The sequence below is a fragment of the Lissotriton vulgaris genome, chromosome 4_1 (genome assembly GCF_964263255.1).
Source record: "Lissotriton vulgaris chromosome 4_1, aLisVul1.2, whole genome shotgun sequence".
NCBI classification, from domain to species: Eukaryota; Metazoa; Chordata; class Amphibia; order Caudata; family Salamandridae; genus Lissotriton; species Lissotriton vulgaris.
Window position 1 is genome coordinate 538,459,534 of NC_141691.1, and position 6,000 is coordinate 538,465,533.

At 33.5% G+C, this 6,000-nt stretch overlaps 5 non-coding genes across 5 annotated transcripts; 3 read left to right on the forward strand and 2 right to left on the reverse strand.

Annotated features, from left to right (window-relative positions):
• Nucleotides 1-482: 482 nt before the first annotated feature.
• On the forward strand, nucleotides 483-554 carry TRNAQ-UUG (transfer RNA glutamine (anticodon UUG)). Its single transcript has one exon. It is a non-coding gene; the product is annotated as a tRNA-Gln (tRNA).
• An 825-nt stretch (nucleotides 555-1,379) lies between these two features.
• On the reverse strand, nucleotides 1,380-1,451 carry TRNAQ-CUG (transfer RNA glutamine (anticodon CUG)). The gene has a single exon. It is a non-coding gene; the product is annotated as a tRNA-Gln (tRNA).
• Nucleotides 1,452-2,998: 1,547 nt separating this feature from the next.
• Nucleotides 2,999-3,070, forward strand: TRNAQ-UUG (transfer RNA glutamine (anticodon UUG)). The gene has a single exon. It is a non-coding gene; the product is annotated as a tRNA-Gln (tRNA).
• Nucleotides 3,071-3,895: 825 nt separating this feature from the next.
• On the reverse strand, nucleotides 3,896-3,967 carry TRNAQ-CUG (transfer RNA glutamine (anticodon CUG)). Its single transcript has one exon. It is a non-coding gene; the product is annotated as a tRNA-Gln (tRNA).
• Nucleotides 3,968-5,514: 1,547 nt separating this feature from the next.
• On the forward strand, nucleotides 5,515-5,586 carry TRNAQ-UUG (transfer RNA glutamine (anticodon UUG)). The gene has a single exon. It is a non-coding gene; the product is annotated as a tRNA-Gln (tRNA).
• The last annotated feature ends 414 nt before the right edge of the window (nucleotides 5,587-6,000 follow it).

A 6,000-nucleotide genomic window follows, 5' to 3' on the forward strand; every position in this document is an offset into this window, starting at 1 on the left:
ATAGACATATAGCGATATATAGGGAGATACATACATATAAGTTGATACGTACAAGTTTATAAGTAAATGAGATGTTTTTCCAATTAATACTTCTAAGAACTGAATGGAAAAAAAAACGTAAAGTGTAGATAAGTCCCACTGAGCTTTGTACTTAGATCCCTGTTTTCATAGTCCAGATTGACAAGCATAACACCATCAACCCACCTGTACCAGGTTGAGCTTTCCATTTTGGCAGAAGAGATTGCATTCACGGGGGAATCTTATCTTTTATTGCAAAATCTTATCTCACATAAAAAGTACTGTTCAACAGAGTCATAGCGTTACTTGAGTCCTTTGTGCAACATCCTTCCCTAACATAGTTCAATAGGCAAAAGTTGAACAGAATAGAAAAGTTATGTAATTCTGTTTGTCTTTGACTGTAGAAAATAAAAAATGTGAAATGTCCACATTGCTGCAGCAATTTGCTCCCCTGTCACATGGGAGGTTCCATGGTGTAATGGTTAGCACTTTGGACTTTGAATCCAAGGATCCGAGTTCAAATCTCGGTGGGACCACTTTCATGACTTATGACCAAATCTTTTTCTGTCAAGTGTATTCATAAATATCATAAATCTAACACGGGTAGAGTGAAACATTAATTTATTGATTGTATTTTTAAAGTCTATTTGATGTGAGCAAATGATAGAACTTTTAGAAAACATGGAAATAAAATGGCTCAAAATAATGAGACATTTTGTGAGCTGACTCTGTTTTCTCAACTCATCACAAGAAGCTGATGCAAGATATTACTTGTTTAAATCTTACTGTTATTGATAAGGGGAACAAGGAACTTTTTAAATTGGAAAGCCTTCATTAAAAGAAAACTTGAGGAATCAAATTGTGTATTTTGGGGACAGAAGAGATGAACTTTTAAATAACAATCTTGAAATTAAGACACACAGATATTTACACTCTGTTTTTCTAAAGTAGATCCATAACCACAAAGTAGAATCTTTCGAAAGACATGTCAAATGTATTAATCTGAATTCCTCTTTCAAAGAAATTCACAATTAAATGCAATGTGTAAGTTAAGAATGTTGTCAGATAAGAAATCAGCAAAATTAACTATCTTATTACTGATCATAAAGATGAGAAAGGAAAAGAACCTCTTGCTTAAATTGTGGATGGGAAAGAACAGTTTTTAGTTTTCAGCTTCAGTACTTATGTTTATGAATAATTCATTTCTTTATATTGTATTATCGCTATCTAGATGGATATAGCCATCTGTACATAGATACATACTTATACGTTGATAAGTTTCAGTATAAAACTTTGACGTTATGTTTTTCCAAGTCCAAATTCTAAGAAATTAGTGAAATATTAAATCTCATAATTCAAGCAGGTCCCACCGAGATTTGAACTCGGATCGCTGGATTCAGAGTCCAGAGTGCTAACCATTACACCATGGAACCCTGCCATACATGAGGGATTTTTCCATTGAGACAAAAGAGAGCGCATCAGTGCAGGGGCTTTTCTTACATTGATGAAAAGATAACTCAGTTGAATGCTCATAGTGTAAAGAGCTACAATGTGATTTGATTCTTTTCAGCTACATTCTCCATAACAGTGTTAAATGTGCAAACGTTTATCAGGACATGCAATTTACAAAATAATGATCATATTTGACTGAAGAATATTAAAACATTCTACATTTCCAAACTACTACATCCATTTCTCTGTCTCTCACATGGGTGGCTCCAAAGAGCAACGGTTGGCACTTTGGACTTTGCATGCAAAGGTACCAGTCCAATTCTTTGAGGTACTATTTTACTAATCTCGACCTTTTACATTTCTGTCATCTTTTGTTATTGATAGCTCCAATCCAATACCAGTACGTTGAAAGAGACAAATGTTGACTCCTTTCAAAATGTCCAACAGCTTGAACAAGTTACAGAAATACGAACTTCATAATACTTTTACATCAGATTCCTACACAAAATAGTGCGACATTACAAAATCCTATCCTGTTTTTCTCAAATGCATTTCAGAGGGCTGATTCCCAGCATTCCTTTTTGAAGATTTCCACACTATTGATAAGGCGAATATAGCACATTCTGAAAGAGATGTGTTCTTAAATCAAACCTAGAGAACCACAATGACGGTATCATTCAGATAGTACAAATGTTTTTTGTATATTAGTATGGAAATTGTGAAATAAAACATTTCTCATGCTGATTTTCAACAGTCGATCTGCAATCATGAAATATAAGCTTTTGCTTGGAGGCCTCAAAGGTACTGATCTAATTTTCTTTTTTAGAATTATTCACAGATCGTATGATATGCTTTGTACAAATCAACTATGTTGTTAGATCAAAATTGATTAAAAAGTGACTATCTCAATTTCAGGACATATAGAAGAGGAAGGAGAAGAAGCTCATGTTTCAAATGCGGAGAGGCAACAACTGTTCATTATTTTCACCTCTATTAATTATACGTATTTTTATAATGTATATATTTATATTTTCCGATAAAAATACATAGACATATATCGATATATAGGGAGATACATACATATAAGTTGATACGTACAAGTTTATAAGTGAATGAGATGTTTTTCCAATTAATACTTCTAAGAACTGAATGGAAAAAAAATCGTAAAGTTTAGATAAGTCCCACTGAGCTTTGTACTTAGATCCCTGTTTTCAGAGTCCAGATTGACAAGCATAACACCATCAACCCACCTGTACCAGGTTGAGCTTTCCATTTTGGCAGAAGAGATTGCATTCACGGGGGAATCTTATCTTTTATTGCAAAATCGTATCTCACATAAAAAGTACTGTTCAACAGAGTCATAGCGTTACTTGAGTCCTTTGTGCAACATCCTTCCCTAACATAGTTCAATAGGCAAAAGTTGAACAGAATAGAAAAGTTATGTAATTCTGTTTGTCTTTGACTGTAGAAAATAAAAAATTTGAAATGTCCACATTGCTGCAGCAATTTGCTCCCCTGTCACATGGGAGGTTCCATGGTGTAATGGTTAGCACTTTGGACTTTGAATCCAAGGATCCGAGTTCAAATCTCGGTGGGACCACTTTCATGACTTATGACCAAATCTTTTTCTGTCAAGTGTATTCATAAATATCATAAATCTAACACGGGTAGAGTGAAACATTAATTTATTGATTGTATTTTTAAAGTCTATTTGATGTGAGCAAATGATAGAACTTTTAGAAAACCTGGAAATAAAATGGCTCAAAATAATGAGACATTTTGTGAGCTGACTCTGTTTTCTCAACTCATCACAAGAGGCTGATGCAAGATATTACTTGTTTAAATCTTACTGTTATTGATAAGGGGAACAAGGAACTTTTTTAATTGGAAAGCCTTCATTAAAAGAAAACTTGAGGAATCAAATTGTGTATTTTGGGGACAGAAGAGATGAACTTTTAAATAACAATCTTGAAATTAAGACACACAGATATTTACACTCTGTTTTTCTAAAGTAGATCCATAACCACAAAGTAGAATCTTTCGAAAGACATGTCAAATGTATTAATCTGAATTCCTCTTTCAAAGAAATTCACAATTAAATGCACTGTGTAAGTTAAGAATGTTGTCAGATAAGAAATCAGCAAAATTAACTATCTTATTACTGATCATAAAGATGAGAAAGGAAAAGAACCTCTTGCTTAAATTGTGGATGGGAAAGAACAGTTTTTAGTTTTCAGCTTCAGTACTTATGTTTATGAATTTTTCATTTCTTTATATTGTATTATCGCTATCTAGATGGATATAGCCATCTGTACATAGATACATACTTATACGTTGATAAGTTACAGTATAAAACTTTGACGTTATGTTTTTCCAAGTCCAAATTCTAAGAAATTAGTGAAATATTAAATCTCATAATTCAAGCAGGTCCCACCGAGATTTGAACTCGGATCGCTGGATTCAGAGTCCAGAGTGCTAACCATTACACCATGGAACCCTGCCATACATGAGGGATTTTTCCATTGAGACAAAAGAGAGCGCATCAGTGCAGGGGCTTTTCTTACATTGATGAAAAGATAACTCAGTTGAATGCTCATAGTGTAAAGAGCTACAATGTGATTTGATTCTTTTCAGCTACATTCTCCATAACAGTGTTAAATGTGCAAACGTTTATCAGGACATGCAATTTACAAAATAATGATCATATTTGACTGAAGAATATTAAAACATTCTACATTTCCAAACTACTACACCCATTTCTCTGTCTCTCACATGGGTGGCTCCAAAGAGCAACGGTTGGCACTTTGGACTTTGCATGCAAAGGTACCAGTCCAATTCTTTGAGGTACTATTTTACTAATCTCAACCTTTTATATTTCTGTCATCTTTTGTTATTGATAGCTCCAATCCAATACCAGTAGGTTGAACGAGACAAATGTTGACTCCTTTCAAAATGTCCAACAGCTTGAACAAGTTACAGAAATACGAACTTTATAATACTTTTACATCAGATTCCTACACAAAATAGTGCGACATTACAAAATCCTATCCTGTTTTTCTCAAATGCATTTCAGAGGGCTGATTCCCAGCATTCCTTTTTGAAGATTTCTACACTATTGATAAGGCGAATATAGCACATTTTGAAAGAGATGTGTTCTTAAATCAAACCTAGAGAACCACAATGACGGTATCATTCAGATAGTACAAATGTTTTTTGTATATTAGTATGGAAATTGTGAAATAAAACATTTCTCATGCTGATTTTCAACAGTCGATCTGCAATCATGAAATATAAGCTTTTGCTTGGAGGCCTCAAAGGTACTGATCTAATTTTCTTTTTTAGAATTATTCACAGATCGTATGATATGCTTTGTACAAATCAACTATGCTGTTAGATCAAAATTGATTAAAAAGTGACTATCTCAATTTCAGGACATATAGAAGAGGAAGGAGAAGAAGCTCATGTTTCAAATGCGGAGAGGCAACAACTGTTCTTTATTTTCACCTCTATTAATTATACATATTTTTATAATGTATATATTTATATTTTCCGATAAAAATACATAGACATATAGCGATATATAGGGAGATACATACATATAAGTTGATACGTACAAGTTTATAAGTAAATGAGATGTTTTTCCAATTAATACTTCTAAGAACTGAATGGAAAAAAAATCGTAAAGTTTAGATAAGTCCCACTGAGCTTTGTACTTAGATCCCTGTTTTCAGAGTCCAGATTGACAAGCATAACACCATCAACCCACCTGTACCAGGTTGAGCTTTCCATTTTGGCAGAAGAGATTGCATTCACGGGGGAATCTTATCTTTTATTGCAAAATCTTATCTCACATAAAAAGTACTGTTCAACAGAGTCATAGCGTTACTTGAGTCCTTTGTGCAACATCCTTCCCTAACATAGTTCAATAGGCAAAAGTTGAACAGAATAGAAAAGTTATGTAATTCTGTTTGTCTTTGACTGTAGAAAATAAAAAATGTGAAATGTCCACATTGCTGCAGCAATTTGCTCCCCTGTCACATGGGAGGTTCCATGGTGTAATGGTTAGCACTTTGGACTTTGAATCCAAGGATCCGAGTTCAAATCTCGGTGGGACCACTTTTGTGACTTATGACCAAATCTTTTTCTGTCAAGTGTATTCATAAATATCATAAATCTAACACGGGTAGAGTGAAACATTAATTTATTGATTGTATTTTTAAAGTCTATTTGATGTGAGCAAATGATAGAACTTTTAGAAAACATGGAAATAAAATGGCTCAAAATAATGAGACATTTTGTGAGCTGACTCTGTTTTCTCAACTCATCACAAGAAGCTGATGCAAGATATTACTTGTATAAATCGTACTGTTATTGATAAGGGGAACAAGGAACTTTTTAAATTGGAAAGCCTTCATTAAAAGAAAACTTGAGGAATCAAATTGTGTATTTTGGGGACAGAAGAGATGAACTTTTAAATAACAATCTTGAAATTAAGACACACAGATATTTACACTCTGTTTTTCTAAAGTA